Genomic DNA, 21593 nt, shown 5'->3' with positions numbered 1-21593 from the left:
AATTTTCCTTTTTTAAGAGAACAAACAGAAATGGTAGAAAATCATAGTGGATTACCTTAGTTTTAAATTTTATTTTATTTTTTTCCCCCTACAATGGCAGCCCTAGTTTGACACCATGGAGTGCCACTACACTCCTGTTAACTACTAATTTAATATTTGCAAGTACAGGTTAGAGGCAGGAAGTGAATTAATGTCTAAATGAGTAGAATTTCTCATATTCTAAATCTTATGGTGTCGGTTTTCTGCAACCTTATTCTTGTGGGTTTATTTATTTTTTTTCGGTACGTGGGCCTCTCAGTGTTGTGGCCTCTCCCGTTGCGGAGCACAGGCTCCGGACGCGCAGGCTCAGCGGCCATGGCTCCTGACGCGCAGGCTCAGCGGCCATGGCTCACGGGCCCTGCCGCTCCACGATATGTGGGATCTTCCCGGACCAGGGCACGAACCCGTGTCCCCTGCATCGGCAGGCGGACTCTCAACCACTGCGTCACCAGGGAAGCCCGGGGTTTTGTTTTTTTACACCGATTTTTTCTCTAGTTATGCATGCTTTTTGCAAAGTGAAAACACAAGCAAAAACCCCACTGCCTTATATAATCTTTTCCATAACATTGTATTCTAAAATGTATTAAACTAATGTTGAAAATAAAAGAAATTGATACTCAGAGGGATTAAATATCACCTATATCCATGAAGTTAGCAATTAAAAGTCTATTGACTACATATCAAATGTTCTTTCCAAATCAATACCACTCCTAGTGCTTGCTCTAGACTCTCTGTGCTCAAAGTTTAGTATGCATAAGAACCAAGAAGGAACAAGTTAAATATTCAGATTCCTGGGCCCTTCCCTGGAGACTGATTCCCTTACTTGGATAGATCCCCAAAATCTACATTGTTGATAGGCATCCCCTCTCCATAATATAAGAACCTCAAGATCACCGTAGAGTTTCAAGTTCAGAATTCCTTTTCATGAAGAGTCATGTCAACAGGATTTCTCATGAATGGAAATGGGAAGCTTGTTTTTTAGGGAATAAAATTTAAAGAGTGGTAGGAATAGTGTTCACCAAGAGAGAATTGGAACAGAGACCAGTGGCACAGTAAAAAAGAAAAATGCAGGTGCTTTAGAGTCATCCATGAAGGGATAGATTCCCAAACTGGATTTTACAACATAAAGGATATTTTAGTTGAAAATATTTTTGAGCAAGGAAAATTAATGTGCATAGAAGAAATGTGCAAATAGTAGTATTTGCTACTATAAAAGGGGTGACCCTTTTATAGCCACAGATAGAAATGACACTTGGCTGAATTGGTCCCTATCTCACTGCTGCCATTAGAAACCATGAATATGCAGATATCCAGGCAGGGTCCTTTTTGCATGTCCTAAGAATTCATTTGTACTAAGAAGGGTTTTCTTAGGATAGCTCTCTAGAAGTCTAGAGAAGGCAAGCTTTCCTTTAGGTTAGTGAGATCAGAACCCACTAACATCACATCAAAGCTTCTTTAATGGTTTAAGAGAATAAAACCACCCAGAAAGACATACCAAATCTATTTCATGCACAACAATGACACATGAAGATGAAGGGACAGTGCAGTGTACAGAAATCCTCCGGTCACTGTTTTCTCCCAGCTGGCTTCTAGGTTGGGCAGTTTAAGACCAAAGGGTAAAAATGGTGCTGAAAGGATGTCTACTGCCAGTCCTTAACTCATTTTTAAAAAAATTCTGAGCTTTTTGGCATACTATACATTTATTTTATTTCAACATAAGGATGACTAACTCTTCACACTGATCCAAACTCAAGACTCAAGGGACAAGTTTAATAAGGAACCGATTCTTTCAGGATGTTGTGAGTAGGACAATGCCTTTTACCAGACACCAGTGATCAAAAATAGTTTTGGTGGCTGATTAATGAAAAGCATTAATCAACAAAAGCCATAGTCCATGGTCCAGTCTGTTAGAAGGAAAGAGGGAAAGGAGAGAGAGAGGCAAGAAAGAAAAGAACAAAAGGAAAAAAACAGTGCAAAACATTACATGTAGCTGAGGTGCATTAATAGACCTTGTGAGAAACTTGTTTTTCACTGAGTACAGTTTGTCAGACATTATAAAATGTGAGTCCCCTTCCGCTCCACTTCCCCACCTCCCGGACTGATAATGGACCACACAATATTTTAAGCAAGAAGAATGACTTTGAAAAGATACCTACACTGACAGTTACACATGACTTCACAATCCTATGCACGCACACAAGCATGCGCACAGAAAGAATCCACATTTTTACTTATCAGGAGTAAATGTTTTCCATTAACAAAATCGTGAAACCTAAGTTGGAAACAAAGCTCATCGTGGACTAAATATAACATTATAGGAAAATCCGTGAAAAGGAGTTGCAAGTTTTCACTCATACAAATATACTGTAAAGTCCCACGAGCAAACTGCAGCTGGCAGAAGCACTTATTTCATGTAGACTTAATATTTATAGCAATTCTTTCCCAAACTTAAGATGCCAAAGAATCTGAGTGTTTGTTAAAAATGCAATTTTATGACCCCACCCTGGTGGACTTAATTATAATTTCTAGGGATGACGGTGAAAAACCGCATACTTAACCTCTACTCCTGGGGATTCTGATGCAGGTTGTTATGGGCCTCAGTGTGAGAGACACATCTATGGATGCCCCCTTCCTGCATCCAGCCACTTCCCACCGTGACACCAGCCTTGGACTGGATAATCCAATTCAATTGGGTTACCCAACTGAACTCCTACAGCATGATACCTTTCATTGTGGGGGATAGAAGGCTGGAAAATCTAGAGAGAGCTTAGAAATGATGGGATGAATAGATTATGAATAGATTTCCTGCAACAGATTGCATTCAATTTGGATCTAGAAAGATGGTAGAGTTATTTTAGGAAAGGCCTGAAAGTGTAAAAGTGCTTTTCTTTAAAAATTTAGAATTTATTATATAAATGATAAGCTCCTTTACTTTTTCAACTGGAGGACCAAGCAATGCTTATAGCACATAAGAAATGGTCAATACGCATTAGTTGAATTAGTAAATATGATCACCACAACAAAGTATATCTATGAAAAAAATTCAGTCACAATCCCACTACCTTCAGAAACCTTTCTGTTGCTGTTGATGCTGTTGTTAGTGTTTTGATTTTCATTTCACATTCTTTTCTATTTCTTATCTGTACACACACATAATTTTAAATAGTTGCAATAATACAGCAAAGAAAACCATAAACAAAACAAAAAGACAACTCACAGAATGGGAGAAAATATTTGCAAATGAAGAGACCGACAAGGGACTAATCTCCAAAATATACAAACAGTTCATGAAGCTCAATATCCAAAAAACAACCAAATCAAAAAAATGGGCAGAAGATCTAAATAGACATTTCTCCAAAGAAGACATACAGATGGCCAAGAGGCACATGAAAAGATGCTCAACATCACTAATTATTAGAGAAATGCAAATCAAAACTACAATGAGGTATCACCTCACACCAGTCAGAATGGCCATCATCAAAAACATCTACACACAATAAATGCTGGAGAGGGTGTGGAGAAAAGGGAACCCTCTTGTACTGTTGGTGGGAATGTAAACTTATACAGCCACTATGGAGAACAGTATGGAATTTCCTTAAAAAACTAAACATAGAGCTAACATATGGCCCAGCACTCCCACTCCTGGGCATACATCCAGAGAAAACCATAATTTGAAAAGATACATGCACCCCAATGTTTACTGCAGCACCCTTTACGATAGCCAGGACATGGAAGCAACCTAAATGTCCACTGACAGATGAATGGAAAAGAAGATGTGGTACATATATACAATGGAATATTAGCCATAAAAAAGATCGAAATAATGCCATTTACAGTGACAGGGATGGACCTAGAGATTGTCATACTGAGTGAAGTAAGTCAGACACAGAAAGACAAATGTCATATGATATTGCTTGTATGTGGAATCTAAAAAATTGGTACAAATAAACTTATCTATAAAACAGAAACAGAGTCACAAATGTAGAAAACAAACTTATGGTTACCAAGGGGGAGATGCCAGATAAATTGGGAGATTGGCATTGACATATACACGTTACTATATGTAAAAGAGATAACTAATAAGAACCTACTGTATAGCACAGGGAACTCTACTCAATACTCTGTAATGACCTATATGGGAAAAGAATGTAAAAAAGAGTAGATATATGCACAACTGATTCATTTTGCTGTACGGCAGAAACTAACACAACACTGTAAATCAACTATACTCCAATAACAATTAATTAAAAAATAGCTACAATAATAAAGATATAGTTTTATAATTTAATAAAATAGCATATACATTTTCCATCTTGACCTAGAACATCATTATTATCATTCTAATGGCAATACAATAGACAAACTGGTGTGCTATAATTCACATAATTATTTTGAATTTTTTTGGATAATGCATTCATTTCTATTTTGTATTTATGCTATTGTAAATAACACTTTTCTTCCTCTGAATTTTTTTTTTTTCATAAGATAAATTCCCCAAAGTGGGATTACTGGTCTAACAACATAAGTGTTTTTATAGATCTTGAAACAATCTGCCAAAGCACTTTTCAAAGACTTGTTCTAATTTTCACATTGTCTCCAGCATGCTATGTTCTATTACATCTTCACTGGTGTGAACATGTTGTCTTTTCTATCTGGAGATGCCCTTTTTGCATTTAAAAAAAAACTCTGGTAAACTCCTACACATTGTTTTATATCAAGCTCAAGTGCTACCCTTCCTTGCAGGCTTCTCAAAGTCCCTAGGCAGAGTTAGTCATGATTTCCATCATGTTCCCATAGTAATTTGTAATAATACCATTTTTAGCACTTAAAAAATTCTGTTTGTTGTAGTTGTTTGTATCTTTCTTTTTCTTCTTCCTGGATTATTAGGAACTGTAAAGTTGGACCCCTGTCCACTTCATCCTTAGAGCCTCCGGCACAGGGCCTGGCATATAGTAGACATTCAATAAATGTTTGTTAAGTGAATGAGGAATGAACGAATGAATAAATGAATGTGTCAACGTGCTGCACACCCAAGCCTCTTGCTGTATCTCTGGGTAAAATGCCTTCTTTCATCAACTCTATTATAGGCCACCTAGTCCTAGGAACATTTGTATTTTTGTAGGTCTGTTTTGTAATATTTATGTATTTTTTTACATTTGTATATTTTGTAGCTCTCTCTCTCTCTCTCTCTCTCTCTATATATATATATATATTTTTTTTTTTTTAACGGTAAGCGGGCCTCTCACTGTTGTGGCCTCTCCCATTGCGGAGCACAGGCTCCGGACGCCCAGGCTCAGCGGCCATGGCTCACGGGCCCAGCCGCTTCATGGCATGTGGGATCCTCCCAGACCGGGGCACAAACCCGTGTCCCCTGCAGCGGCAGGTGGACTCTCAACCACTGCGCCACCAGGGAAGCCCTGTAGTTCTATATTTTTATATTTTTACTGATCTACTTTCAGGTCTTGGTGGCACAGTTCTGTGACTTGTTGGGAATTAATTTTTTGAATTTTTAGATAACAACTTCTGGGTACACCAGAGTCAGAAAATGTGTCTTTCCAGTTCAAAAAGAAGCACCTTTTATGAGTAAAATGTTAGGACTAGTGAACAGGATTATAAGTCTACCTGTGGAGACTATAGCATGTACATAGCCCCACTGTAGAGAGAATGAAAATTTAAAAATAATCACTGACACTGAATTATTTAATAATATATAATCAATAATTATTCTTATATTATATATCACTTTATGCATTTTGACACACTTTGACATACACACTCTCATTTTATCCTTACCAAAACCTGGTAAGAAATGCAGACAGAACAAGTATATCACATTTAAAATTTGGAAGATAAGGAATCTAAAGCACAGAATCATGGTTAGGAAGTGGAAAAAGCAGGGCCAGTACTCACATATTTTGAATCACATTTTACCCTCATTCTAATAAACTCATGAGAGCCTGCTGAATTTTGTTAATTAACCAAATTGAGAAAATGAGCTTTTAAACAGTATAAACTAGACTGGTGATTAAAAAACAAACAGGCAAACAAACAAGCAAAAACTGCTGGCAACAGAAACATTTGTTCCAAAAGAATACTTAAAAATAATTCCATATGCAAAACAAATAATATCAGAGGATTCTTATTGAAATTGGTGGCAGATGGAGGGGGCTGCTTTCCCTCCTACCTGGTGGTGTACTTTCTATAATTTACACTCAGGAAAGTATCATAGTGGACCATTCACTCACTCAGTCACTCAACTAATACATATTATGGCCTAACTAGGTATGAAGAACTATGGGTAATACAAAAAAAAAAAAAAAATATATATATATATATATATGGCAGGATCCTTCTCCAAGACCACACATATACACACCTACATTCTATCTCTCTCTCTTTCTTCCTCTCCCTTTCTCTCTCTCTAACACAGTATATTATAAATGCCACAAGGCTTCCCTGGTGGCACAGTGGTTGAGAATCTGCCTGCCAATGCAGGGGACACGGGTTCGAGCCCTGGTCTGGGAAGATCCCACATGCTGCGGAGCAACTAGGCCCGTGAGCCACAACTACTGAGCCTGCACATCTGGAGCCTGTGCTCCGCAACAAGAGAGGCCACGACAGTGAGAGGCCCATGCACCGCGATGAAGAGTGGCCCCTGCTCGTCGCAACTAGAGAAAGCCCACACACAGAAACGAAGACCCAACACAGCCAAAAATAAATAAATTAATTAATTAAAAAAAATTTAAATGCCACAGAAATTACATTACATAGTAAACATTCTGAAACTTCAGGGACAAAAGATAACTTCTACGTGCATACCCTGTACTGAGTTCCAGATGTCCATGAAAGGAACAAAATGAAGGGATACAGATTTTGTTTCTTATTTTGTGACTTTGTATAAACATTTAATCTGCCTATGCTGATGTGTCCTTGTCTGTGAAATAAAGGAACTGAATCACTTTTGCTAATCAAATGCATGTACTATGTGACCACAGGGGAGAGGGTAATTCAGTGGTAAGAGCACAGGCAGTGAGATCAGACAGATCTGGTTTCATGACCTAAGCTTGGGGCTTAGTTCAGCTGGTTAGCATAAACTTTCTAAATCCCAGCTTCTTCATCCATAAAATGAGAATAATGGCAACACATACCTTTTGAAATTTCCCATAAGGTATAAATGAGATAATATATAACACTTAGCAGAAAAACTGGCACATATTCAATGGTCAATAAATAGTAATAATCACGAACTATTAACATGAAAAAGTTGCTGCTAAGTGCACACAATGTTTCAGTTCTACGGTTCTACATAATTTATTTTTGACACAGGCTCACTCACTGTGGAAGCAATTAGTGTTCTATATTAAATAAAGGTCAAAAACTTTGGCCATGTAAATGCATACTTAGAAATTTTCAAATTAGGTATAGATTCATGCAAAGCCTTGGCAAGATGCTACGTTTCATTTTGCAATGTGCTAGATTTTGCGGTACTCTTTGGAAAAGGCTAGGCTTTTTTTCAGTTGTCATTTGTATGTGACCTCCAGTTCAATCAATCAAAAACAATTAAGTCATTAGTGTGCTCTGAGTTTAGTCATTTCCATAAATGCTACATTAGTTGCCTTAGAGATTCTCAACTTCATTTCAACTGTGACAAGCATGATGAATGGAGTTCACAAGCATGACACACTCCCAGGCACATTCCCAGCAAGCTGGCTACAAACTCATCCTTTCTCTTTCACCTAAGAAGGCATATGGGGATGTGAGTGCGTTAGAGAGATGTTATCATAGACAATCTTGAATCTACTCTGCTGATTATTTAAGACAAACAAAAAACTTAATTATTCACTCATTTTGGAAGTTAAACCATAATTATTAACGTTACTTAAAACATACTTCACATCTGATTGGGACATATCAGTATGTAAGAAATTATGGTACAGAATCACCCCATGGCATGACCCAAGGATATGTGCTTGATGTGTGGGAAAATCAAAAGCCCAGTCACTGAAGAAAATGCATTATGAAAGAAGAAAAAGATCTAGTATCACAAACTATGTGAAGTTTGAAAAGATGTTTACTTAATAACCTGCTACTTGGATTTTAGTGTGGTGATAAATTGTCTAGAACCTCAGAAGAGGCAGGACATATATGTGTATCATTAGTAATCTTTCATTTCTCTAAAACAGCAACTCTTAAATTTTTTAGTTTCAAGGAACGTTTCACTCTTAAAAATGACTAAAGACTCCAAACATCTTTTGTTTATAGAGATTGTATCTATGGATATATACTCTATTAGAAATTTAAAAACTGTTAAATATTTATTAATTCATTTAAAAATAACAAGAGTAAATCTATTATATGTTAACATAAAACATACATTTAAAAAATAGCTTTTTTTGTTTTTGTTTTTGTTTTTGTGGTACGCGGGCCTCTCACTGTTGTGGCCTCTCCCGTTGTGGAGCACAGGCTCCGGACACGCAGGCTCAGCGGCCATGGCTCATGGGCCCAGCCGCTCCGCGGCATGTGGGATCTTCCCGGACCGGGGCACGAACCCACGTCCCCTGCATCAGCAGGCGGACTCTCAACCACCGAGCCACCAGGGAAGCCCAAAATAGCTATTTTTAAAAACAAAAATTTTTGAAGAAAGAGCACAGCATTGCTTTACATTTTTGCAAATATTTTAAATATTCAGTTTAATACAAGACATTTTGGTGCTAATATCTGTTTCTGCATTCAATCTGTTGCAAAATTACATGTCATTTAGTCTCTGAAAAACTCCCCTGTACTCTTGTGGAAAAAATGAGAATAAAAAGGCAAATAAAATCTTAGTATTATTATGAAAATAGTTTTGACTTCACTGAAAAGGTCTCAGAGATCTCCCCTCCTCCACTCATGCCCCAAGGTTTTGAGAATCACTGCTGTAAAGTTTCTATAATATTTAGAAACTACATTCATTATTATTTTTTGGTATGTTATTATTATCTTCAGTACACCTATGTGCTATCCTTGTTTCTCTAATTGAAAGCTTCCTGATGGAGAAGACCATGTCTCACAAATCTTAGGCATCATTTACAGCATGGTAGGCCTGCCTAGAACCATAGTATAGCATCGATATATAATATGTGATTAAATGACCTACTGATTGATTAAAATTCATGATGTCTTATGGTTCCTTTAATGGCCTTTAAACTATTTACTGTAGTAGCATTTGTACAGTTCATCAAATTTTGAGCCCATTATGTCAACATTCTACTTAAGTAGAAGGAGAAGCTAATTGTATCTGAAATTATTACAGATGAGACAAAGGGTTCTTTTTCCCCCCTTAGGAAGCACCTGTGAATTTTGGAAGAGAAATATGAGATGAGAAGCTAGAATTCTCCAATTCTAGGGATGTCATTATTACACTTTTTCCCCATAAAAATTGCCCTGGTGCATCAGATAGACAATATTTCAAGGTCCAATTAATTTGTGTATTTAGTTGTAGTTTCATAATTATAAAACATTTGAAAGCTAATAACATGGAAGGAAATGGCAGTTTGAATTAATTAAAAGCTAGTTTCATACCTCTATGAATGGGAAAAAAAGCAACAAATATCATTAGTATTTTTATTTATTCTACTTCAAAATCAGATCCTTTGAGAGACACCCACATAGTACTCAGAAATGAAACATTTCTACAATTATCCCTGCTGAATCCTTGCAGAGTGGGATGGTTGGCAAAATATATATTAAAGAATGAAACAGTCCTCCTAAATTAAAGGCTTTATTACATAATAAATAATTTCTTTGACTCTTACAAAATGGTTCTTTTATCTTCTAATCTGTGAAAACCCACAGAAAGAGACTTAGTGCCTGCCTTTGCATTGGTAAGCAGATAACTGTTTTGACTATTCTGTCATAAAGGGAGTATATACTAAAAAAAAGGCTCTTCCCTGCTAAAATCTGGGTAGATAAACAAAATAGCTGCTAGATTGGGAAGTGAAAAGTGAGGTCACTTATCTGAATTGGGTTTTCGATTGTCATGATTCATAGGACAGCAGGTATGCTAGTCTAGTTGTCTTCTGCTTTCAGAGGAAGTCTACATTTTGTAAACTCATGGCTGAATCACAAAGCATAAGGCCTCAAGGCTCAGTGGCTCAGTAAACACAGTTCTCTTAGGTATTTCGTCTTAAACTGATTTTGCTTGTGACCCACATAGGTAGAAAAGGAGCCCCAAATCCTGCCTATCCTACCTGTGAACACTTACAATGGACTGAAGTGTCACTGTACAAGTAAATTTGGGAAGCCAGGGATGGGGGGAGGTTTATGGATGATTAATATTTTTTAAAAATTTTTTTAAATTTTTTATTTTTTTTTTTGTGGTACGCGGGCCTCTCACCGCTGCAGCCTCTCCCGTTGCGGAGCACAGCCTCCGGACGCGCAGGCTCAGCGGCCGTGGCTCACGGGCCCAGCGGCTCCGCAGCATGTGGGATCTTCCCGCACCGGGGCACGAACCCGTGTCCCCTGCATCGGCAGGCAGACTCCCAACCACTGTGCCACCAGGGAAGCCCTGATGATTAATATTTGAACTGTAAAACAAATGTCTGAAATTCTTACTGACAAATGTTAGTTGATGCAATTATGTGTCATTCAACAGAGTTAACCAAGAAACTCAAATAAACTAAATTGTAAATGTTGAAACTAAACTCATAACAGATTAATTTAAAAAGCAAAACTGTTACCAGATGAAAACAACACACAACACAAGTCAGGTAGGAACTCCTACTACCCATTCACATGCGTGTGCAGCGGGAGCTTGGAAACATTGCCCAGCAAAATGTGGCAGCCCGACTCTAGATTATTCAGTTTGAATTTTGAGTAAGTGTAATTGTAAGCTATTTTTAGCTTATAAATGCTAAGGTTGTTTAATTCTTAATAATCTCATAGGTAGCCCTTAATTGTATTGTGAGAATCTAAGTTCAATGGCTTGTGTGCCATCAGCCTATGAAAAGCAAATAAAGGATGTACATTTCTGGTTCAGGTTGCAGTCCACCAAGTGGAACCTTGGGGTCTTTGGGCCAAGGATCTGTATGTGAAAATCAATGCTCTAAGGCTTATTAAATCTCCATATAAAAAAGATCAATTCATTCAACAAATATGTGCTGGGTCTACTAAATTGCAAACCTATTTAAGACTCTGGATACAGCAGTGAACAAGACAAGGCCCTGCTCTAGTCCATCTTCTAGTCAGAAAGTCAGAAAACCAATAGCCAACCAATGCACCACTGTCAATGCCCTCCAGCCAGAGATCACTAGGAACATGCCTTCAGTTGAACAAGCTGGGTTTATTAATTTTTATAGCAAGACAGAACACACATCATAGGGAACCATGAAGCATCTCAGTAAGAGGGTGTTAGAAAATACTTATTAAGAGTTTGGGCTTGTATTAGTCAACTTGGGGCAAGGTTAAGAAAGCATGGCTTTGTTCTGGATTGGATGCTATCAGGAAGTAGAGGTAATTCTACAATTGACTAGGTATCTCAATAAATCTTATCTATAGCAAGAGCAGACTAGAGTCAGGATAGACCTGTGATTGGTAGATAAGCGGTAGTCACTCATTTTAACCAAAAGATGGTTTGACATTTTGTAGGTTGTACAGTGACCTTGATTTTAACTGTTTTTAAATAAAATAATAATGTGGCTTTGTTTTGCTCTGCTTGCTTATGGTCTCAGAGTGACCTGCCTCATGGTGGTATTCTGTGAGATACTTTCTGTCCAACAGGCAAAAACCATGATCTTTCTGTGAGCTCCAGGACAGCTTCTAATGATATTCAGGCCTCACTGTGTGGATTAAGCCAGTTCCCAGATTTCAGGGACTGCTCTTCTCTTCCAAGCATGCAACCAAAGAAGCAATAAATAAACAACAACACAAACTTGAAAGGGTGATACAAGAGAGTAAAAGGGAGGGCCCTTTATATTGGGTGTTTGTGGAAAGGCTCTTGGACTTGAACAACCAAAAGAAGCCAATTTGTGACTATCTTTGGGGAGAGTGTAAACGTTCTAGGGAACAACTATGCCAAGGCCCTAAGGTTGAAAAGTGTTTGAGGGATGAAAGACAGATAGTTTGACCCAAGAATGGTCAGTGAGGAAGAAAGAAGGCAGGAGAGAGTCATGGGAGCTTTGCAGTCTAGGTGGGGAACTGAGACTTTATTCTAAGCGTGATGGGAAACCACCGGAAGTCTGAATAATGACATAGGTTTACATACATATTTAAAAGATCCTCCTGTATGATCAATGAAGAATGTTGGGGGTTGAAGAGCAGATGAGAAGCAGAGAAATGAGTTAAGAGGTTTTGCCGTGTAGGCAGGAGATGACAGAGATTTGCCCCAGGGTGGTGGTGGTAGAGATGAGTAGAAGGGACTATTTTGAAGTCAGTGTTGTGGGGCTTACTGGTGGGTTAATTTGGGGGGTAAGGAGGAGGGAGGAATAAATGGAGGATGATTTTACTAGCTATTGGGTTCTTGCTGTCAGTGATAATCTTATTCACCATATCATTCCTAATTCCTGATTCACAGAAGGCACTGGATATTGAATGAAAGAATCCATGTTGTCAGGAATGTTAGCACAAGTAGCAAGCTTCAAAACTGTACACATTTATTAACTTAACAGTTGAGATTTGGTTCCTAATTCTCTCTATTGGCTTGTAGATAACTCAGTGGTAACAAAGTACAAAATAAACCCCAGTCTGGACAGAACAACTCAATCAAGGTAGTGTTGTCATAAATAAGTACTAAGTAAAGGTCTCCTATCTACTTAGTAAAAACATGCAGGAAAAAAGTCTAAAATAAATAGATTTGGAGAACTTTTAAAAAAATAAGCAGGAGGGCTTCCCTGGTGGCGCAGTGGTTGAGAGTCTGCCTGCCGATGCAGGGGACACGGGTTCGTGCCCCGGTCCGGGAAGATCCCACATGCCGCGGAGCGGCTGGGCCCGTGAGCCATGGCCGCTGAGCCTGCGCATCCGGAGCCTGTGCTCCACAACAGGAGAGTCCACAACAGTGAGAGGCCCGCGTACCACAAAAAAAAATAAAGAGGAAAAAAATGGGTGATGACTTGTAGCAGATAAAAATCCCAAAGATTCTGAATTTTGTCCCTAAACGTCTTTGATATCTAACTTTACCTCCTTAACTCAAGTGAATGATACATTGGCTTATCTTGAAGGAGTCTTAGAAGAACTGGCTGTGATATTTGCTGCCTCGTGTCAACCTTTGAAAGTCACAGGCCCATCAGATGGCCTTATCTAATTTTCCTGCCCTGAACCCAGAGAGAACTATCGTCAGGGACACACAGAAGCTGGGTAATGAAGTATGTGCAGTAAACCACTGCTTCTCCAGAATCACACTGGGGCGCCTTCCCTTCCTCTCACAAGAGGAGTCCCTCAGGAAGCAGTAAGGAAGGAGAGTATGGGAGTTCTCCTCATTATTGCCTATGGAGGCACACGGTTGGAGCCCAGACTTTCTTTCCAGTGTGATGATGACTCCAGCAGAGGAGCCGGTGCCTCTATGGCATGTTTTCTTATTTTGGAATCCGACAGTTCAAAATTTTATTTTATTTAATTTTATTAAGCAGAATAGGGTGTGGAGTATAAGCAGGAAGTTTCTGCCTTGTCTACTGGTATGTTTAAAGCAGTATGACCAATAAAAAGACAAAAACAGTCTGCTTAAGTCTGGGAATGTTCTTGTAAAGCACCAGAGGAAGAGCTTCAACCCACAGACAACATGGCACCTAGCATACTACCAGATTATGCAAAATGTACTGCACAAAATCTATTTTAGAATCCATTTTCGGCATGTTTTTACTAAGTAGGTAGGAGACATTTACTTAGTACTCATTTTGGACAATACTACCTTGACTGAGTTGTTCTGTCCAGATGGGGTTATTTTGTACTTTGTTACCACTGAGTTACCTATAATTTGACACTTTACTTTTGAAGGTTACTGAAACTACAATGGTGAGAGTTGGGGGGAAAACACAAACACCTCAGAGGTCATGTGGTCACAACCTACTACGGGGACACCATGTAAAATCATCATAGCTAAGGGAACTGCTTCAAGAAACCAAAGATAGAATGTAGTCATCCTATGGCCCAGAGGCAACCTCACAACCATTAACATGACTCCCTGGGTCAGCCATGCTCACTCACTCTCATTCGAAACAATTATTTGATGATATGGCAAACTACCAAGTACTCTGCTTCGTGTACGGCAAAAGAGGAGAGCGAATTCCTAGACGTTAATAAACCGGTTAGCAGTTTTCTTTCACTCTGCCCATAGCACCAAGGAAAAATCACCGAAGTTTGAAAAACAGGATTCTGTCACACCAATGCCTCACATCCAATGCTGCAAGAGAATGAAGTATTGACATATTTAAGTGTAGTTCTCATAATTTCACCCAACTCAAAGCAATGACTGAACACTCCTGGGTAACGTGAAAACACCTGGAGAAAGGAGAGAAAATGATCTTTCTTTCCAATCTCCTTCGTACCTTTGGATTTCTTATAGCTAAGGATACACATTTCTTACAGTGATTGAAGAGGGGGGTAACATCTGTCAAATCAGTAAAGTCAAGACGTGAAACTCATTTTTAAGATCTCAGTAGAGGATAAAAATGAGAGAAAGATAACTTTTAATTTCTGCCAATTAGATATGCAGGAATAACTAAGGGAAATGAGAGCTTAAATAAAAGAAAACCACTTTCCTTGACTTTTTAAAAATTGAATTACTGCATTTCAATAACACTGTCATTTGTAATTATAAGAGTGTTGAAACTTTATTTCCCCTTTTCTGAGTCCTAAGTTTGTCTTCTGAGAGAAAATAAAATCTTTTAAATGTAATCATATATCTTAAAAAGCAGAAAAGCCTAGTACTTTTTGTAATATTTTCAACAATCAATATACCTGAAAAAAAAAAGAAAGAAAACAACCTATATTTCAAGTATGGACAGCACCATGCTGGAGAGTAAAAAAAATATTTAGGGAGCCTGAGTGCATGCCCCTCGGGTCTCATGACTCTGCCAAAATTATGGACTGATTTCTAGAAACTCATTAAACCTTTCAAAAAATATTTACTGGGCATCCACAGTGGGCAATGACCTGTGCAGGGAGCTGGAGGTGGGACGGAGGTGAGCATGATGTACAAGGATAAACGAGATGCAGAATATGACCTTAAGGACCTCACAGTCTAGAAGGAAAGAAGACATATTGTTTTTCACCTTGTACTAAAATCATTTGTGTATGAGTCATAAAAAGTAGAGGTAAGTATTATGGAATTTCAGAGGAGGAAGAAATTACTTCTTACAAAGGGGGATCAGGGAGGAATCTTAGAAGTAGATATAACTTCCTTTGCTTGGAAAAATGGGAAGTGTTTGGACATGTACAGAAAGTGAAAGGATATTTTCCTGTAAGCAAGAACAGCATGAGTAAAGACATGGAGAAAGAAAGCATGGTGGACCAATAAATTGTTCTCTTCACCTGAACTGAGGGGAAGATTAAGTGGAAAGACAGACTGGGGATTTATAGTAAATGGTAAACTAAACAATGGCCACCTAAAGATGTCCACTTCTTAATCCCTGGAATTTGTAAATATGTTACATTACTTGGCAAAAAAGACTTTGCAGATGTGATTAAATTAAGAATCTTGAGTTGAAGAGATTATCCTGGATTATTTGGGTGGGCTCAAGGTAATCATAAATGTCTTAATAAGTGAAAGAAGGATAGTCGAGGTCGGAGGTGATGTGATGAGGAAAGCAGAGGTCAGAGTGATGCAAAGAAGGGGCTGTGAAACAAGGAATGCAGGTGGCTTCCAGAAACTGCAGAAAGCAAGGCAACAGCTTCTCTGCTAGAGCCTCCAGAAGGAAATGCAGCCTAAATGCAACCCATTTTAGACATCTCACTTCTAGAATGGTAAGATAATAAATCTATGTTGTCTTAAGCCACCATGTGGTAATTCGTTACAGCAGCAACAGGAAACTAATACAGAATGGAATACTTTGAATTCATGGTATCAATGATGATTCATGGTGGTCCTGCAAGTTTTACTCACTCTTTGATTACGACACTTACGTTGTATTTTTATTTTTTTAAATATATATTTACCTGTCTATCTTGCTTGCGTTACCAAGAGGATAAAAGTGTTTTAACAAAATAGAGAAAACCCATAAAGAGAAAAAGATTTGAGAGCAAGATGCTGAATTCTTTTATGAACACAGTACATTTGAAATGTCAGTGGGTCAACATGGTGGGTGGACAGTTGGAAATGGAAATTCATGCCTTCTACTTAGAGATGAAGGTGTATAACTCTCGGAAGCAATTACTAAAATTTATTATTATAGCTCATAAAACAGACTCGCTGACGTGTGGCTATTGACCACTGAGAAAATTTAAGCGGTATGTATTCATAAGAAGGGAATTATTTAATCAGAATATTTTGACATAGGTTGTTGGAAGAAGTGATTTTATAGTATTATTAGCTAAAATGCCATCATTCAACTAGCTTGTGATTGTGTATAAGCAAAGCATAAGGCAACCGACTATAGATGAATTCACAGATGGAGAAAAAGACCTTCTAAAGAGAAGTACCTCACCCATAAGTTGCCTGATTTCTAAAATATCTTTAACAGGACATTAATTCTTCAGCTACACAAATATTTCTGAGTACCTACTAGTGCAAGGCAGGGCTCTTTATTCATCTTTTACCTAACACAGTCTTTGCTTTTGAGAAGCTTATTATTTCCTTTTAACATAAAGCTCTATGCTTCCCCAAAGTACCACATAATTAGACAGAATTGTCCCAAATTACTTTTATTCCCAAGGGTATATGATTTTCAAGTCTCTCAAAAGTGTACATGGCCCATCCTTATTTTGCAGTCTGTTCCTAGGGTTCATCTCTGTAGACTGGGGAGAGCCTGAGGACACTGTGTGCCTGGGAATCTTAGGAAGCTGGGTCATGGGCTTGCAGAGGAAACGTCACTTAGGGAGGGAAAACAGGTAAAGGAAGCCTAAAGTAAGGACAGTGAAAACAACCTTTGCCTATTTCAAATCTTGGGCTGGCCCAAATTACCACCACTTCAGGGATTTTATAAACTGCTGCTGCATTGCTTTTGCAAAAAAGACCGCCTGGTCAGCAGAGTGGGATGACCTCTATAAACAGAAATGCTGTGATGTTTAGCCATCAAGCAGAAATTTCAGGGGCAACAGGACACTGCAGTCTGCATGCTTCTGCCCAAAGTGCAAACCACACAGGTCAAGCAAATAAGTAAAAGCAGGGAAGGACTAAAACCTTTAGCTGCCCTTAACTCTGAAAAGATGATGGTATGTCCCTCCCCAAGCCAGGGTCCAATACAACTCCAGAAAACTATATTCACATGCTGTTTTATAAATGGTGGCTCTGAGTTTAACCAAATATTTTATGATCAGTGAACCCGACACTGTGTAAAAGGAGGAAGAACTTTACCACATGCAATTTTTATATACACACCCACGTTTTTTAAATTGTAAAATATGTGTAATGGATTCTCTGCAAATCATTTCCCACAATGTGTACTGGGTTGCTTTTTTTTTGCAATATCAAACTTTTTTTCCCAAAAACATTTTTTTTGGAAACCCAGTTTTTTGATACCCAAAGCATGGGTGAATTGAAGCATACCTCTTTAAGTAACAATTAAAAAGTAAAATGAACAAACCTGTGCTGAACACCATTCTAAAACACATTATTCACTCCCCTGCCTTCTTAATCAAAGGACGCTGAATGTAATTTAACCTTTTTTATAATGACATGGGTTTCACTATTATGAATAGTAATTATTCTATGGTGCTGTGACACAGTGAGACTCTTAGGGATTCTTACCTACACATGAAGTGACCTAGCTGCCTTTTTTTTTTTTTTTTTTCCCATTTTGAGTCAGCTGTTTATAAATTTTCTTGGGCCTTTCTCATTGGCATGATGTATACATTAGTTGGCTTTTATTTACTACTCTCATTGTAGTCAGCCTACCTGTTTCCATCAACTCCTAACCAATAAAGCAAGACACTCCCAACGTGCCAAAGCTCTGGGAAACTACTCTGTGCTGGGGTATTAGGCCAGTGCTTATGGAACTTTAATGTGCTACAGTTCACTCCGGGGTCTTCTTAAAATGCAGATTCTGGTTCAGTAGTTCTGAAACAGAAACTAAAATTCTGCATTTCTCACCAGCTCCCAGGTAATACCCATGCTGCCAATCCTTGAAACACATTTTGAGTGGCAAGATATTAGATAATCATGTTATTTTAGAATTATGTCTAAACTAAAGGTAAACTAGTTCGGAGGGAGGGATTAAAGACTACTCTCCTACAAATAAGTCCTAACAATTTAGAATATGGACATTAAATTTAATATCTCCAAAATGACTTCCCTTATCAATATGCCCATCCCCTGACCTGACCATACAAACCGCATCTCTCTTCTTTACACTGGCATAGAACTTAATTTCTGCCTCTCTGTGGAACATGTGTCTTTACAAATTGTTGTTATTTAGACATGTCAGGTACTAAACTGGAAGAAGAACCAAGTCTTATGTATCTGTGTATTCCTTAATACTATGCTTTGCTCAAAAAATGATTTTTGAATAAATGTAAAGATTGGAGAATTAAAAACTATAAGGTAGTTTCTATATAATATCAGATTCTTTATTGTGTGATAAATAATGAGGAAATGAATCAGGAAGTAATACTTCCTATACTAGATAAGGACTCAGATAATTGATCAGGAAGTGAAGCAATACCATAATCAAATATATCCATGTCAAGTTCTAATAAACTGCTAAGAAAGTAAAGTTTGGTCTCAGAGTTCCTGCCTCCGTGTGCTATACACAGCCCTTCCTAGTTTCCCTACCCACACACACATACCTAATAGAACACACATGCACACACACACAGGCACAAATTTGAACATATACCATCTACACATTCTTTAACTTCCAAAACCTCCTCTGGAGAAAGAGTCTGAGATTAATTTACACTAAAATGTAAATGACTGACTATGGCTTAAAGAGCTATTTCTTACCTCCACCCTAAGGCGAGTTTGAATTTTTAACAGAAATCCAACTCTATATGTAATGCAATGAAGCCATTAAAGAAGACTTTTTGGCTTTTAATGACAAAGCAAGCGACAGATTTAAATAGAGGCCCTCTGAGTACCTCTACATCATGTTATGCTAGCAGTGAACTTCTCCTGAATAATTGCTAACAGCTTTCCCGTACCTGGGCTGTAAGGTTTCTCCATAGTGATAAGCTGCTTCTAGCCTGATATGAGGAACCAATGTGCACAGAAAATCCCCACTAAAAATACAAGCTACAGAACCGGTCAGGGCTAAAGCAGGACAAACACAAAAATCAATTTGGCAGCTCATTTGAATCTATACTGTGTTTCTTTCCAAGGGAAGACAGGATTTATAATCTAGTTGGGAAAGAATAAAACAAAGTCTCAGTCTCCATTAAACATCTGTGTAATGAAAATTGTCTAACTAGAGATGATTCAAATATCTAAGTAATAGTATCAATGAAAGCAAACATCATGCTAGCTTTTGACGCAATACCATTTTACTAATTTAACCTAGCAAACAATCTGCTACTTACTCCACAGCTTTAATTAAATCAGTGTCTACCTCTGTGGAATTCTGAATGGAATCAATGACAGGTGTTCAGGAGGAAAGGTAAGGGATAAAATAAGGCAGTCAACATAATTTAGAGAGATTTCTATGAAGCCACTCTGTACCACCATATTCCTAAATAACAGAGAATAAGAAAATAGCTCTAGATGATATTCTACAGTCTAGAAGCATTTCTCCCAATCACAGGATATCAATGTGATGAAAGGCACACTTAGGGGGGAAGGATCTGCCTTTCCTGACCCTACAGACTGTTCACTGTAAAAATGACTGGAAATCAGCTCAGAAGTCTGAGCACAACATGGGCAAGGAAGACATTCTGGAGTTACAGACGAGCTCTGGCAGAATGTGTGACAGACAGCCACAGAATGAAGTTCCCACATTTGCTTTCTTGGTCAACCAGGAGTTGTTCAATAGTGAAAGTCAGACAACAGAAGCTCGATTTCAGATAAGATAAAAAAAGATATAAAATTTTTATTTTCTTCCCACAACAAAACAAATCCAACAAGTCAGCACATTTTGCTGAAAGAGAAGATGTACAAGCTTGGCAGTGCCTTATAAATCGCAGACCACAGTTATGGTAAGCTGGGCTTCCGACTCGAAGAGAACTGGTTTTGAGCCCCAGCCCAAGAAATCATGGCTATTTAATGTCTCTAATTTCAGTGTCCGCATCACAAAATGTGGATCATAATATCTACCTCCCAGAGAGGTTATAGGATAAATGAAATAATATTTATGGATTGTTTAGCAAAACGACCAGTCAATAAATAGTATGTATTACGACTTCCATGGAAAGCAATCATATTCAAGTTTAAATTTTATGGTCTCTTTCAGCTTGTCAAAATTAAAGGGGATAAATAGGATGCATATTAAACCTGTGCAATCACTGGAGGCTGAAATGAATTAAAATACCTAAAGCACTTAGAGGGTGCTATAAAAGAGTTAGCTATCATCACAGAGCGATGTATAATGTGTTAAGAAGACGGGGGGGGGGAATTTCAAGATGGCGGAGGAATAAGACGTGGACATCAACTTCCTCCCCACAAATACATCAGAAGTACATCTACATGTGGAACAGCTCCTACAGAACACTTACTGAACGCTGGCAGAAGACCTCAGACTTCCCAAAAGGCGGGAAACTCCCCATGTACCTGGGTAGGGCAAAAGACAAAAGGAAAAATAGAGACAAAAGAACAGGGATGGGACCTGCACCTCTGGGAGGGAGCTGTGAAGGAGGAAAAGTTTCCACACACTAGGAAGCCCCTTCACTGGTGGAGATGGGGGGTGGGCGGGAGGAGGGGGAAGCTTCAGAGCCACGGAGGAGAGCACAGCAACAAGGGTGCAGAGAGCAAAGTGGAGAGATTCCCGCACAGAGGACTGGTGCCAACCAGCACTCACCAGCTTGAGAGGCTTGTCTGCTCACCTGCCGGGGCGGGCGGGGGCTGGGAGCTGAGGCTTGGGCCATTGGATGAGGTCAGATCCCAGGGAGAGGACTGGGGTTGGCTGCGTGAACACAGCCTGAAGGGGGTTAGTGTGCCACAGTTAGCCAGCAGGGAGTCTGGGGAAAAGTATGGACCTGCCTCAGAGGCAAGAGACCACTGTTGTGGGGTGCGCGTGGAGAGGGGATTCCTTCCCTGTCTGCCCAGAGAAGGCAGAGCACCGCCTAAAAGAGCTCCAGAGACGGGCGTGAGCCGTGGCTATCAGCTTGGACACCAGAGATGGGCATGAAATGCTAACGCTGCTGCTGCAGCCACCAAGAAGCCTGTGTGCAAACACAGGTCACCATCCACACCTCCCCTCCCGGGAGCCTTTGCAGCCCGCCACTGGCAGGGTCGCGTGATCCAGGGACAACTTCCCTGGGAGAAAACACGGCACGCCTCA

At 38.9% G+C, this 21593-nt stretch overlaps 1 protein-coding gene across 4 annotated transcripts in view; it reads right to left on the bottom strand.

Annotated features, from left to right (window-relative positions):
• The window catches only part of LOC149747754 (neurexin-1-beta), a 546613-nt gene that overhangs the window by 66866 nt on the left and 458154 nt on the right, over positions 1 to 21593 (bottom strand). The gene's annotated exons all lie outside the window — the stretch shown is intronic.

Source organism: Delphinapterus leucas, chromosome 13 (genome assembly GCF_059928025.1).
Source record: "Delphinapterus leucas isolate spDelLeu-1000000601 "Yukka" chromosome 13, BTC_Dleu_Yukka2, whole genome shotgun sequence".
NCBI lineage: Eukaryota > Metazoa > Chordata > Mammalia > Artiodactyla > Monodontidae > Delphinapterus > Delphinapterus leucas.
Note: the sequence above shows the minus strand (reverse complement) of the source record. Positions and strands in the feature narration are given on the sequence as shown.